This window comes from Corvus brachyrhynchos, unplaced genomic scaffold (assembly GCF_000691975.1).
Source record: "Corvus brachyrhynchos isolate BGI_N302 unplaced genomic scaffold, ASM69197v1 scaffold11, whole genome shotgun sequence".
Taxonomy (NCBI): domain Eukaryota; kingdom Metazoa; phylum Chordata; class Aves; order Passeriformes; family Corvidae; genus Corvus; species Corvus brachyrhynchos.
The window spans coordinates 2,991,393-3,006,690 of record NW_008236965.1 but is presented as its reverse complement, the minus strand read 5'-3'; the positions used below and the strand labels follow the sequence as shown (position 1 = coordinate 3,006,690).

General features: G+C 39.9%; 1 long non-coding RNA gene across 23 annotated transcripts in view; it reads right to left on the bottom strand.

Annotated features, from left to right (window-relative positions):
- Positions 1-15,298, bottom strand: part of LOC108445249 — a 290,571-nt gene that overhangs the window by 180,809 nt on the left and 94,464 nt on the right. For 20 of the 23 annotated variants that reach the window (XR_001860038.1, XR_001860035.1, XR_001860029.1 and 17 more), the window contains exons 4-5: positions 9,027-9,162; positions 2,460-2,520 (exon numbers count right to left, since the gene is read on the bottom strand). This is a non-coding gene — a long non-coding RNA (uncharacterized LOC108445249). The remainder of the gene's footprint in view (positions 1-2,459; positions 2,521-9,026; positions 9,163-15,298) is intronic. The other 3 variants (XR_001860036.1, XR_001860043.1, XR_001860047.1) reach the window with 1 other exon arrangement.

The window sequence follows — 15,298 nt, the reverse complement described above, 5'->3', positions numbered from 1 at the left end:
ATTTGAAGACTTGAGGATTCCGTTCAGGGCTTGTCAATTATTAGTTCAAAGTTGGAGCTAGGAAAGAAATTTTGCTGGTTTTGGAATCCATAAATCTGTTGGTTATTTCTGACTGAACTGTTTGATAGGAAACATACAACATTATAGTCAAAAAGAATTATAAGGACAAAATTAAAAGCAAATGAAGAAAAGACAGAAGATAGTCACAAGCTATTTTGGTGCCAAAACTGGAAAGCAGGTATTACTGCATCTTACCATTTAGACAATAATTTTCTTTTTTTTCTTATCTCCTTCCCTTTATTACAGTTATCCTTACATGCAATTACACTATTGCTTTAGTTAGGATGAAAAGTAAATCTTCTCTCTCCGCTTGGGTTCAGAGAGGTCTCAGAGCAAGTGAATTAGTTTCCTAGTAGGGTTACTCAGTGGTCAGTAATAATAGGGCCTTGTACATTTAATACTTTCTTGATAACCTAAGCATAACAGAGGTCATGCTTTGCTAGATAAGGAGATGTGTGGGACTGAAAACACTGGGAGACATTAAATGCAAGATGTTCTTGACAAACTGGAGAAATGGTCTGGAAAAATGCAATTCACTAAGTGTAAATTCTAGCTCTAGATTAGTGTACACAAATACAACATGAGAATCAGCTAACTACAGCAGCAGCCATGCTGGAAAAGATCCGGAGGAGGCAAACAGAAAATGACTCAGCACTGATCTACTGCTGTGGAAATTAATGCCCCTTATGCTAGGAGCTTATACTCCTTATACAAACAGGAGTTTAATCTCTAAGTGGTACAAAATAATCCTCTTTCCTACTTTCATCACCAGCCCTGGAGTCTCAGCAGATCTGATGTGTCAGGTGTTGAGTATCCTTTCAAGAAGAATGTAGACAATCAAAAGAGAACACAAAGGAGAATGCTGAATAAGGTGAAAGAGATTTGATCTCTGAAAAAAAAAATTGAAATTTGGAATTGTTTTATCTTGGAAAGAATGCTTGCAAGGCACAAAAGAAAGTATGTTCTTTGTGAATCAGAAGAAATATGAAAAATTTAGATTGTAGCGAAGGGCTTTGAGAAGTTTTTTATATTGGTTAAACCAGTAGAATAAATTTTTCCGGAAGTTGTGAACACTTGATCGGCATGGTCTTAAGCACTGTTTGATTGAAACCATCAGAAATGTCACAGGTAAAGGGATCTTGGCTGGAAGCAAGACTCCCCCATCCAGATGGCAGACACGGTTCAACTGAATAGACTGCAGTCTGCCTGTTGCACTTCGTATTTTTGCTCTGCAGATGACAAAAAGACATACTAGGATTTAATACTTTGCAAATTCTACAAGAAGATAAACATAGGCTTGGCTGGTCCAAAACTTCCACAAGGCATTGCACCTACTGTGTATGCACAGGCAATGTTAGACTGGAGAGAGACTTCCTATACAGGATGCGTGATCATCAGACAGCCCTGGCAGCACTACTGCTCACACACATCACCGCATTAACACACTGCACATGGTGGTGCTGAGGAGGGGGAGCAATGTCCTGCTGACCTCTGCTCTTCATTCGATGACCCCCCAGTGTCTCCCCATCTGACTTTCATGTTGCTTTTGAGGGATGGTCAATTAGATCACTGCTCCTTTCCTCCTTCTCATTGTTTCACCTGAACCCCCTCTTTACTTCATTTTTCTTTTATTTTTCTATCCCTTGCATATCCTCAATTTCTTCTACTTGTAGCAATTTTTCAGAGCCATGTCTCCTTTTTCTTCAACATGGTTTGCATCCATCTAGAATGTGAAAATGTACTATTAGCTTCTCTTCAGCTCTTGCAGCTGGGGCTTCTTTAAGGCCTTGTCAGAGATCATACCTTTAAGTGTCAAACATGGAAGGGGTTCACAATCGACATGGAGATGCCAACAACTGAGAGTATCTCACTTACCAAAACAATCCTGCACCACGTCAGCCAGCCTGCTTAGTTTTCTGTTGCCAGATTGTTGTAGGTTATGAGCAACCATCTCCAACAGAAGTGATGGGGATAACCCAAAAGCATATCAAACCTGTTATAACTAAATACTGTTGGAAGAGGTGAGACTGGGTTCTTTGACTCCTAGTGGCTTATGAAAAAGCAATCCTTAAATATTACTGTATTTGAAAGACACCAGTTAATTCTGTATAATGTACGCTATCAGCAATTGATACACTTGCTTTGTTTAGGGAAATTTGAAGAATAAAACAGATTGTTGTTTCCATCAAAACACTTCAAGCTGGATTTAATAGTGCTGAAATGCTAATTGTGAATTGTATTTCACATCATACACTGCAGACTAATTTAAAAAGAGGAAGACATATTATGGCAAATACCACAATGCATTCACTATGAGTCATCTAAGCATATGATGAACTGGAACAATACCAGCAGCACAACATAAAGCAGCTGAATTTAAGCTAGAGGGAGTACAATACCTTTTGATCAGGCCTAGTATATGCTGAGAATATATACAGCTGCACATACACCATTAGGTTTCTGGAAAAGAAAACAATGTGAACATTTTTTGTCTCTCCCTCTTCTTTCCCCAGTGCAACCCTTCCAAATATATTTGCATTAAGTCACTAAGAAGCAAAATAAGTAGTCTTGCTTGTATGAAGAACAGGCAGCTTCAGCATCAGTTCCCCATGCTCCACTGTGATGCTGGCCATGCTCATATTACACAGATGCTTGCTTTCAGCATCCTAATGAGAACTTTCAAGAATTCAATTACTATTAAATTAGCTTTACTGAATGTTATCAGAATGCTTCTGAGGGTTTTTCATTATCCTATCAGCACAGGAAGGAAGGAATAGCACACTGTCAACCCAATTTTTTTTTTTTTTGTGTACTTTTTACAAGGAGGGGAAGGGTCAAGCATATGATTTGTCTTTCTCAGGGGAAAAATATGAGGGGAGCTGACATCTTGGGGAATTCAGTACTAGTTCCTTGGAACTTGAAGAAAGCCATTTTTGTCAAAGCCTCTCAGTCACCACCACCTTTTAGTAGTCACTGTAGCATTTCCAGAGACACAGGCTCTCTGAAACAAGTAGTCAGGATCCTCATTATCCCAATACAGTGCTGGAATTCAAAAGACATTAGTTTATTCTTTGCCTCACATAACTGCAGGTCTTCTCTGAGGTGAAAGAAGCTCTGAAAAAGCCCAGATGGCTTCCTCCAGCTGGGTTCTGAAGCCCTCTCAAAAGCCCTATGACTATATGATTCTGAGATACCTGGGTGTGGAGTGGTGGTTGCTCCCAGGGATACCTCTGCTTTCAGAAGAAAGGTCAGAACACTGGTCCCTAGCCCTTCCATCCAATAATAATTTATGTTTTCCCCAGTACCTTGAAGCATTGTCCAAAGCAATATTACAAAGGGTAGTGTTCTTCAGTTATAGTTCCATGGTAACATTGTGTGAACATTAGATATTTGTAAATAGGCATTACATGAACACATTACATTTCTCTCAGCTTTCCTCCTTCACTTCCCTGGACACTCGTATTTTTCTCTAAAATATGCACTAGAAAGCTCTTTGGTACTTTACTCCTTTGATTTCCATTCTGGTAGTTGTGTTTCCACAACTTTTTTTCTGAGGATCAAGCATTAACAGGCCTCCATTGGTTCAAAATTGTACTCTGTTTCTGAGATGTGTAACAACCCCGTTAAGAACTGAGCCAGAAACTAGAGTAGGGATTTGATATATAAATCCTCAGACATCCCACTGTGCCCATCATTCATCAATAGCTCAGTCAACTGCCCTACTATTAGAAACAGAGGATGCCAGCAGGGATCAAAGCACAAGGGACTCTGAGTGCATATTAACTGAATTAAATTGTCAATGTATTAAACCTCCATGAATTCACAGGTTAATTTTAGCTTGTTTAGAAACTAAACTTCTACCGGGTGATATAAAAATACCCACATACAAATACATACCTACAAAAAGTGGGAATCAATACTCTCAATACATTGCAAATTTAAAAGAATCAAACACAATTAAAACCTGCTTATCTTAGCAGTAATGCAGAAGAATGTAATTACTTCTCTCAGTGCTTAGATTACCTTCTCTGTTAAAACCTTTTCTTCTGGAAAACTTTAGCTGTTCAGAGAGCATAAAGAACAGTAAATAAATATGTGGCAATAGTAATTTAGTTATTCATAGTACTGGAAAAATGGTTGTACTTATTGCTTCAGCATATACAGTGCCATAAGATTGCCTTTTCTAATTTATTGAACTAAGCCAGGAAACAATTACCATCCAAAAATGCCAAATCCCCAGGTACACATACACCCAGCTAACTCATGTTGTGACTGCAGTCTGGAACATCCCTGGGCCATGCAGCCACAGGGGACCTCAGTGACACTGTAAGGTGGCAAAACATAGCACTGTGCTCGTGAATCAGCAGCATGGCACGTTCCATGCAGGAGGCAGCATCCAGAGGGTGCAACATTCTTCCAGCATCAGCCACTTTTGAGCCAGGCAGGCACCATCCCTGGGGAGAGGGCAGCCGATGTGCTCCCATCTCCCATCCTTCAGAGCCAAGGCAGGATGTATCCTGATCACTTGCACTCCAGGGCAGATATTTCCATGAGCCACCAGCTGTCACAGCACCAGGAGCTTCTGCCAATGAAGGGCAACACACAGCAAAGGGGTGTTAGGCCCAGGCAACTCCCAGAGGAGGGCAGGGTTTCCATTCAGTGCTGTACAGACATGAGGAGGCACCACACAGGTAGGAGGGAGTGAACAGGCATCCAGTCTGGCTGGCCTTGTCCTTACACCTCCCTGAGAGGAGAGCATCTCCTTCTGCTGCACCCACGGCCTCACTGCCCACCTGCCTCCTCAACATTCACAGAGCTTCAAGAGCCAAGTGATTCAGATTGTATTTTTTTATTTCAAATGAACCAAGGGGCGTTGTCTAGCATGGAGCATACAAGCCATGCATCAGCAGCCTTTGTAATGCCAGAAGAGTAAGCACTGCAGAGAAGTCTCCCCACTGCCAGTATATTGGAGAATTAGATAACACACCATGTTTTTAAAGCTGTGCAAAACCAGGAGAGTTTCCCAGCTACTTTCCTTCATACTTCTTGTACATTCATTTTTATATGAGATTTTAGACTAAACTTTGAAGGCTTTTTCAAAGTCAGACCTATGGCTTTTTCCTGTGTTTATTTTTACCCAGCTGAGCTTCCACTTAATTGATCAAGAAGAGCTTTGGGGGGACCTTGGTATGCCTGAGAACAGGGACTTCCAGCATTCCCTCCTCTTCTGCTACTCCAGGATAACTGGCAGCAGCACCACAAGCTACTTTACCTCGTCACCTCACAGCAATAATCAATACAAACTAAAAAAGGCAAACAGTGCAGCTATTATTTGAGAAAGAAACTGCAAAGACACCCATGGTCTATGGTCTGTGGAGATGACTCATTCCACAGCACAATCTAATTCCAAAACAATTACAGCAAAATCAAAATCCTCACACAAAGGAGAGACAAAACACAAAGTCTGGACCTCTGCTGAGCACATGACTCTATAAAGCTGACATGACTGCAGAGATTGCACTGCCTTTTAACCATAAAACACAATTGTCCATTTTCTTTGAACTCTTCCATGGAGAATTAAATGGTAAAGAAAACAGAATTTTCTGTTACAGAGAACCATACAAACGATACAGGGCAGTATGGTTCAAATGTGAGTGCTTGCACACCAAATTTGCTACTGCAGTTTAATTCAAAAAGAGAATTAGCATTCTTTTCCTCCACTGTATCTAAAATAAGTTACCCGCTGACCAAAACCAATAGATTATCATATTAATTGGTAACTTCTATGTTCATTATATTGTAAGAGAAAACCACAATTTCTCTAAATATGTTCATTACTCAGATAATTATCCAAAACAATTATGCAATACAATTACCCAAACAATTACTTAGGAGGGAAATTATCTCCAGATGCATCACAAGCTATTCTATGAAGTGCTCACTATTTATCATTTTAGTTGTATTGGCTATGATTGACCAAATGAGTCATACATTGTTCTGTCAATTCTCCATTGGGAGCAAATACTTCTAGAGCAAATATCCACTAATTCTAACTTCAGGTGGTTTAACTATCACACATGTGAGCTCACACTTCACATTCATACTCTGTGGCAGAGAAAGTCTTAACTAACCAAAATCTAATCCTGGTAAAATGCCACTTGACTATGTATTGCACTGTCTGTACTTGCCCTTTTCTACCTGTGAAAAGCAAACTAGGCCAATTTCTGTGAAACAACCAGACAGATTCCTTCTCTTGATCTGAAACTAGTCACTAATTTGGTAGCAAGACTATTTTAAAAAAAGTTTTCCATGTCAATGCAGAAAGTTAAGTGGTAACTATTGTGATCTCATACAGTATTGCAAATTCTCAATCGTGCAAAAAAACCCTTCAGCTTTTATTTTAGATCTGACTTTACGAGCATCTTGTTTTGAACTTTAAATATAGATTATTTTTTAATTATTACCTTTTCTTGAGGTTTGGAATGAACATAGGAATTCAAAGCACAACCACAACCAAAGCAGGCAAACTTCGCCTGTGTTTGTGGGCAATAAGAATGGAAATGACAAACCAGACTTCAGCATCCATTAACTCTGAGTAAAAAATTTAACAGACTAGCTGCTTTATAATTAAAGTTTTAGGACACACTATGAAAACCCTAAGAAAGCATAGGGCTGAATCAACAAATTCTTGAGCAAGTTCACCACCAACTTATTAGTAATTCTGCATCATTGCATTTCTAACATTTTTTTTGAAGTTTCAAGGGTCATAATGCCAAGGCTCACTGAGGTCCAGTATGGTCTTTGAAACACCTTAAGCAGCAAGGTTTAAAAAGCCCACAAAGTACACCTCATTTTACTGTTTTAAAACATAGCGTATTAAGATGTTCCAGTTTGATCATTACAAAGACTTGCCACAGCTTACCCTGACAGCACATTCTTCAAAATATTCTTAGGCCTTATTTTCAGATGTTTTTCTCCTAGTTGGACAGATCTGACAGTACAGATAGGCAACTAAGCCCTAGGGCTAGGCATGAGTTTCACTTCTTAACAATATTTTATCTACAAAGAGCAGCATACGAAAAGACAAGTTGCTCTGTGCTCTGCAGCTTCTATTGACTTTAAAACGCAAACTCATACTTCCTCCTCTGCTCTCATAGAAGAATTTAATTGGTGCCAAAGTGAAAGATCCCAGCATGACCTGTCTCCACTCTAAGCCACTCCAGCTGTGATTGTGAGCAAATTTGTACATTCAGACACTGCTGCATGAGAGACCTTCCTAATAAGCTGAGATTCTGCACTGATGGAGGAAAAAAAGAAGTGCTTGGTTGGAAACAGGGAGAGCTGAGACTTGGCTTACCCCACCCTTAGAATTAAACAAGCTTTAAAGGCCTCAATAAGGACCAAACGAAAATAGAATAAGGACCTGACTATTTATTCCACACAGAAGAGTTAGTACAGGTAATAGTGCTAACAACTTGTGTAGGTAAGTGTTAACCTAGAGTTTATTAATCTATATTGTATAGGCATTAGGATTGCAGTTTCTCACACATTTTTTCCACTTTTCTGACCAGAATCTCACTAGGGATGAGCCTCCTTTGCACTCACTAGGTTTTTGACTGCACTGTGAGAAAGTCTGAGTTAGCTTTAAACTACCTGCTGCTGCTTATAATGAAAAGTGAGCCAGTCAGCCTCAGCATAACATGTTCACTACCTACCAGTGCAAGGTGGGCATGCTTTATCACAGAATCATAGAAGGGCTTGGGTTGAAAGGCACATTAAACATCACCTAGTTCCAATCTCCCTGCCATGGACAGGGACACCTTCCACTAGACCAGGTTTCTCAGGATCCCATCCAACCTGGCCTTGAACACTGCCAGGGATGGGGCACTTCTATGGGCAACTCATTCCTGTGCCTCAGCACAGTCACAGTAAAGAATTTGTTCCTAATAGCTAATCTAAATCCTTTTTCAGTTTAAAACCACTGCTCCTTGTCCCTGGAGCCTTCTGTTCTCTAGACTGATCAACCCCAACCCTCTCAGTCATTATTAACTACAGTGCTGCTGGATGGGCATCCTTTGCTTACACACACTGGCCTCTTTGCTCAGAGTGTTGTGAAGGGGATGGTCTGATGCAAATATACCACACACACCCATCACTCATATGGCAATATCCTCAGCCAACACATGTGTGGCAACCTGTTCCTCTTTATGATTTTGACTTTATAAAGCTTAACCCTTGCAGATTAAAAGAAGAATTTAACCACAAAAAAATTTAAGCAGTAGTTTGTCTGAGTGTGTTGAACTAGGTATTAGGAAAAGAGGTTGACTATTTCTCAGTACTGTCAGTGGAGAACCACAGCATGCAGGTAAAGAGCAACAGAGTGAAGAAATTATTGGAAAGATAATTCCAGTTGTTTAAAACAGTGCTTCAGATGAAGCTAAATGTGAACACAGGCTAAATGGTCTCAGTGTCCTTGTAGTCTTCTAAGGAAAAACTGAAGCCTACTGAAAACAGCCTTGTTCTAGAAGAATTTTCCCAACCTTGAGTATTTTTCTATTTATCTTTAATGTATCACAGACATATGAAAAATATACCACACACCAATCTGGACTGAATGATGATTTCATCCAATTAAATGTATTATTTTAAACTTAGGAAAATAATGACCAAGAGAAATACACAAGCAATAGAAACACCTCTAAAATTCTATGTCTTCATAATTAATAAAACATAAAACCACACAGTTTGCTGTAACTTCATCTTGAAACAGTTGAGCATTATCTCCACATGCTCAGAGGCATGCTTTCTACAACCAGTGGAACTAGAAAGGAGAGAAAGCCAGAGGTGAAAGGCAGAGCTGGCACACGGGTATTATTCTTTTCTTGCTTTTTTGTGCAACTGAATGGGTCCATAGCCTGAGTTTGTCACATTCACTCCTTTCCATCTCACTCTCATAAGCAGAATACCTCAAAAAGCTCCTCTTCCACTTTTGAGACTGCAAGGATGGATAAATCAAAATTTTCATTCTTCAGTAGATGTCCTTCCCCCCGGTAGCTTGTCTGAAAGAAGTTTCAGCTTGGCACGCTGGGAAGTAGTTCATTGCTAAGAAAGAAAAAGGTCTTATTGAGCTGCTATGCCATAAGAGAAGGTAAGGAAAAAAATAACCTGCAGGATGAGTTCAGGACAATGTCACTCAAATACAAATAATGGACAGAAGATTTAATGGCCTTTGGGGTACCATTACGGCTGAAACTTGTGATCCAATGAAGCATTTATTTGCCACTGACTGTAATGGGACTATGATTTAATTGTTTTTGCGTTCTCCCGAAGTGTGGAAGACTCAATTTTTGAAACTTCAGGCACAATTCTGGAAAGAATGAGTGAAAGAAACTAGTCAAAAATCAGAAAATGTAAACAGTAATTACAAAATGAGTATTTTCTTTAACATTTTTTGAACAGAGAAATAGCCATGTAGATAAAAGTCAATCAGACTATTTTTTATTAAGTCTAAAATGTTTTGCAGAGAAGCATTCATTTCACTGACATTTTAAAGAGGGTCCATGCCAATTTCAAAAGGAAAACAAGGAAGAGAAAAAGGAATCAAAATGCTTCCTTTCTCAATTTGAAAACTGACATTTTGATTCAAACATTTTCACCTAACAGAATTATAAGGCTGTGACTTTGTGCCAATTTGGAACAAAAATAGATATATAACCTTCAAAAAATCATCATAAAATCAATCTCTTTCCTTTGACCTGCTCTCTAATTCACTGGAATTATATCATATAGCTTAGAAGATGCCAAGAAATGTCCAAAACCAAAGACATTATGGAAGTAGGCAAAAAATAAGGTAATTTTTTTTAATGTGACCTCACTGATTTTGAAAAAACCTTGGCTTGATGGCCTCTTTAAATTGCTTTTTCCCTCTATATGTGAAGCTGTAAATCCCTTCTTGCTACTAGATGTTTTTGAATCTCTAGTGATCTCAGATCCAACTGCCTCACTTTTTATTAGCGAAAAGAAAAAAGAGTTGTTATTTGCCATACCACCAAAATTTGGGAATATAACTGCTGTTGGATGGGCTTTAACTGGAAGCTCACTTCTGCTTTCAAAAATATGCATTAATGGCAGGATGGGCACAGAGGAGGCAAATCCCTCTTCCTGGCAGCCTGAATGTGTGATGTTGGCAGGTAGGAAATCAATGCTCCTTTGGAAACCAATAATACAAAAGATGGGCCAGAGTTTTTCTCAGTGGCTCTACACTACGAAACCTCCTCTTAGGAACTCCCAGAGTCCATTTCCAGAGCCAGGTCTTTACTCTGCACTGCTGTTCTACCCCTGCCTGGATGGGTAGAAATCCAGTGGAGGCAACATCTGGCACAACTTGAAAAGGTGAGGTGGAAACAAGCTAATTAGGAGCCTGTCACTAGAGGGCAATGCAGCTCTACAGCTGTCCCATTCCTGTCATCCCGTGTGTCCAGCCTGCGTTCTCCAGGGGCACTGGGCAGCCCCTCGCCCGCCAGCAGCCTGGAACAAGGCGCAGCAGCACTGACTGCGGACATGGTGCCTGGGCCTTCGCACATCCTGGGGCTCTGCTCTGTGAGGAAATGAGAACAACCTCACTCTAAGTCTAGAGGAAGACACTGCTTAAACAGAATCCATTTGATTAGGTGGAGGGATGTGGGATTTTGCAAAACGTGTAATGCTTGGTGTGTAATTGGCAGGCCATTAACTGGGTCAGGGGACATCTGCAGGTAACGGGACCTCCTGGCAAGGTGATATGGTAGGAGACAACAACAGAAGAGAGGCAAGAGCTTGAGGGAAAATTGAGTCTTCATATGAGCAAGCAAGAATCCCATTTAAGATCCAAAATCACACCAGTTGTTAGGCATCCGAAACAGCATCTATTCACAAGCAGTTCTGTGCAGAGAAAGAGAGAGAGCAAACAACCAAGTTTTCAATGGGCAGAGTCCAAAGGATATGTCAGATTTTGAACTCAGTATTGAGGTGCAATAGGCTTGGTGCCACTGTTACATTACAGGAGTTTGGTCTGAGATTCTCACTACTTAAAGAAGATGCTTATTTTCACAGAAATGTAAAAATTTCTCTTTTTAATGCAGATTAAAATTCTCTACCCAGTTATAAATCAAAAATTAACAACTTTATCTAGGTCAGGGCATTGAAGCTACATTAAAGTTTTATCCTCATTCACTAAATTTTAATTTTAATGTGGCACATCTGACAAGTCTTGTGGGACTACTTAGAATCCATTGACATCCTTCTGTCACTGGTATCATTTTGTCTCTGCAACGGTGTCACAGTCGATGGCTGTGCAGGCATTCACATGCATGTCCCACATATGTCAGCTAAAGCTCACACACCACAGAAATAAACAGCTTTACCTCTAGAAACACAGATTTCTATGTAATCACTTAAAGGTGAAGCTATAAATCATTTTTTTATCCCTTCCAGCCTTTTTAAAGTTACTGGAACTGGTTGCCTGTAAATTAAAACTCCACAACAACTCTACAGTTTAATTTGCAAACAATATTTAATTACAGGAATGGCTATGAGAAGAAAAAAAAATTTGCATATGTCTGTCATCATTTTTATGACTATTTGTGGCAGAAATGTTGATGCACAATTTGACAAAACTGTCTGTGGATCTGGAAGACATCTGATTCTGGAGTAGAAACAGTACCACATGATTTCTCTAGTCAATCAGTCCAGAATTATGGCAGAAATTTAGTGTTTCAACTGTTGTGGCCTTTAGTGTTTGAGCAATTACCAGGCTTTAATACAGGCCTCTCACAGAATAATAGCTATGACACAGTCATGGAATGTCAAAGTACATTCACAGATCATTCCTTGGAAAAATTCAGTGCCAGTGTTTCTAGAATACAAATGGTGATATGCATATCTATAAGGTAGATGCAAATGGATTCATATCAACTTCTTGGAAATTAATTTGACCCAGGAAAAAATCCTCAAACTTTTCTTCTCTTTGTATTCCCAAGGAGCTGCCAAGGCTTGTCATCAGACCTGCTGTTGGCATGGCTATGACTCAATAGAGGAAATACCCTGTCAGTCTGGGCAGCTGCTAATCCTGGCCTTGTGTGCAAGTGTATGGAGAGGGGAAAGATGTAGGACAGAAAGAGACATTCCTAACACATGCAAAATGATAACACATGGCAGAATTACAAAGAGATTTTCTTTTCAATTGCAGTTGTGTCCCACAGCACATTCCCACTGCTGCTGTCTTGCTTACAGGTTCCCCCTGACACACTCAGGGGAAACACCACTTGTCTTGTGTTTCACAAGATGGAAGGTGTTGCACTAGGTCTGAACTCACCAAAGTACTACATCACCCTGCATTTCTCATCACAGTCCTGAAATGTTTTGCTACTGGAAAGCTTTTAAATCTACTTCTTCCTTCTGTGACTCTGTACATAGACCAACTTTTGGGCACTAGAGGCTTCTAACAAACATGGGGCTGGGATGAAGGAAAGGAAGGACAAAACACATCCAGTAATATATGTTGTATCTAATTAACGTAAATTGGCAGTGCTCTCACCACATCTTTGACTTTCAACTCAGCATGCACTCCATTCTGTCCCAACCTGTTCACATCACTATGCAGCAACCTTCTAACCTGAATTTATGGACAATGTTAAATGTTTTCCCTGTCTCACAGTCACTTGAAGCTTCCTGCACTGTTTCCTCACTTCTCTCCTTCAGAATCACTGCTTAGTATGGGGAAATTATGCTTCACTTACTTTCTTCTGTAAGAATAAAAATGTCAAGATAAAACTCCAAGAGTGCCAAGAAATGTTTCTGCCCATTAGAAATACTGGCCTGGTTCTAGCTAGTCCAGCCTGGTCTTCAGGTGGGAAGACTAAATAATGTACCTCACAGCAATAAGGCACTGGTAACTTTTCTTCAGAGAAAAATATTTTATTTACATGTGCTTGGTATTGATAATTGACCTTCTAGTTCAAAGCTGAAGTGCTACTCCTGAACCCAGCTACAACTAAGTCCCGAGTATTTGTTCTTTTTGACATGTTAGGATTACATTTATTGAACTTACGCTTTGTTTTTAATTGAATGCTGATGCACGATCTTACCACTTATTAGCCTTTTTTCTCTTTCTTGTTGCAGACCCTTAAGCGTTCCAAGCACCATTCCTCCTTAAAAATAAAGCTCCTACTTGTTTGCTTTTTCATTTCCTTAGCCAGACTTCAGATTGTATTTTCCTGAACACCACAGCTATTTATCCAGGAGAAGGACTAAAGGACAGATTCCTTCTGACATTCTCAGCATGCTGCTGTGAAGGCTTCTGGCTTCAAGGGCCCATAATAATGGAAGATGAAAGCTTTTTAACAGTTCACCTTCTTGAGTAAATTACCAACATACAAAGTTCAAAATAGGTTCAAAATTCATATTCCCCTCCTCAGAAACTGACACCAATGAAAGCAAAATGTATCATGACCACCACACATTTTTGCATTTACATACAGCAGAGAAAAAAATTACTTTTTTCCAAAGGAGAAAAAAAGAAGTAAATAAAAAGGCCATTTTATAGGGCCTAATTTCAAGGATATTTCAGGATCCATCCTCCATTATTTGTGCCTGGATTAATATCTTCAGGCACATAAATCAGCCAATTCTTCAACTTGGCTTCCTTAAATTACTTTATACATAATTCAAGATGGAACTAAATTCTTTTCTTCTTACTTGCACCCTCCCTCTTTACACCTGCATTCAGTCATACTACTACGTTTTGACAGATAGAGTGGCTCAGTGGCTTTTAAACCCTCTGACAGGAGCAAATGGAGAAACATTTTTTAAGCACGGCCATTCCTGTGGCTGTGGGCAGGGGGGAATTCTAATTTCCATCAGTAAAACTTGTGAGCTGCAAGGAGCACACTGAGCATTGGTACCACAGAGTCCCTGAAGCCATGGAACCATCCAAAGCGCTCAGAACAGCTCAGGCACTTTGTTCCACTGACCCACATTCACCACCAGGCCCTGCCCATTCAAATAAGCTGTTTATAGTCCCCTAAGTCCCTCTATCAGTTGATGCTTGTCACTGGTTAGCATTCTCAAATACCAAGGATATTTCCTAATTGCAAATAGGTAAGGACCTCAGATGTTACAGCAAGGGAGCAGTTTGATTAATGTTGACCAATATATGCAAAAAAGTGAAGAAAAGGGTCACCACTTTCTTTTAGACATCAAATACGGCACTTTGCACCAAGGAAAATCCCCCACTGAGTTTGTAATTGCCTGGTAGAGGACAAGTAAAAAAGGAACTCAAAGAGTTTAAAACTTCACTGATCTGTCATAATATTAACCATTTTCCAACTTTTACATGGCCCTGAATAGAAGATAGAGCTAAAAGCAAAAATAAAATGTAAAAATTCCCCAAACTCCTTCATCTTCACATGAAGATGGATTTTTGCAATGAATGAATAACCTCTTTCACTTTTAATTTAGGCCTACCCATCAACATGGCTGTTATTATTCACAGCAGCAAAGTGATGCCACACTACAGCAGAAATAATAGCTGCATCTCTGGGTTCTGTTTTCCCCAAGAATTCACAATGTTATTTAAATAAGTCTAGTATGCCATAGGTACAGCAGACAAGGCTGCTTTTAATGAAGGGCTATTTTTATTTCTGTCCCAACTTTATATAACATGACTGGAATTTGCTTGTGGAAGAAAGGATCATTAACAGCATGCCATCTCTCCCCTGCATGCAAGGACTCATGACACCCTTGGACATTTTCAGTAGTCATGTTGACATCTATATTCTACCAAGAAGCACTATGTCGCTTACTAAACAGCACAGGAAAGACATTATCCTTGATGTTTCCATAATACATGATGCATCGTTTTCCTGAGAGAAGCAAAGCAAGAAATAAATCTACTGCGAAGTAAGTCACAAACTGTGGAAAAGCCATCAGCTTCTTCATCTATGCTTGCCCAAGACCAAGCACAAAGGGATGCCACTATCTGGCTTGTGACTGGGACTCTGATCCTGCTGCTACACAGGACCATTGGGTCTTCTCTCCTGCATGGCAGGGGAGTGAATTATAGCATTGAGTAAAGCTTTCCCTGATCTAATTCCACAGCTCAGTCTTACAAAAGGACGTTAGTGAGATGCCCAGACCACGTCCTGCTATGATAAGCACTGGGTGCTCACGTCCCCAGGGCCCACCTGACCGCTCCCTACAC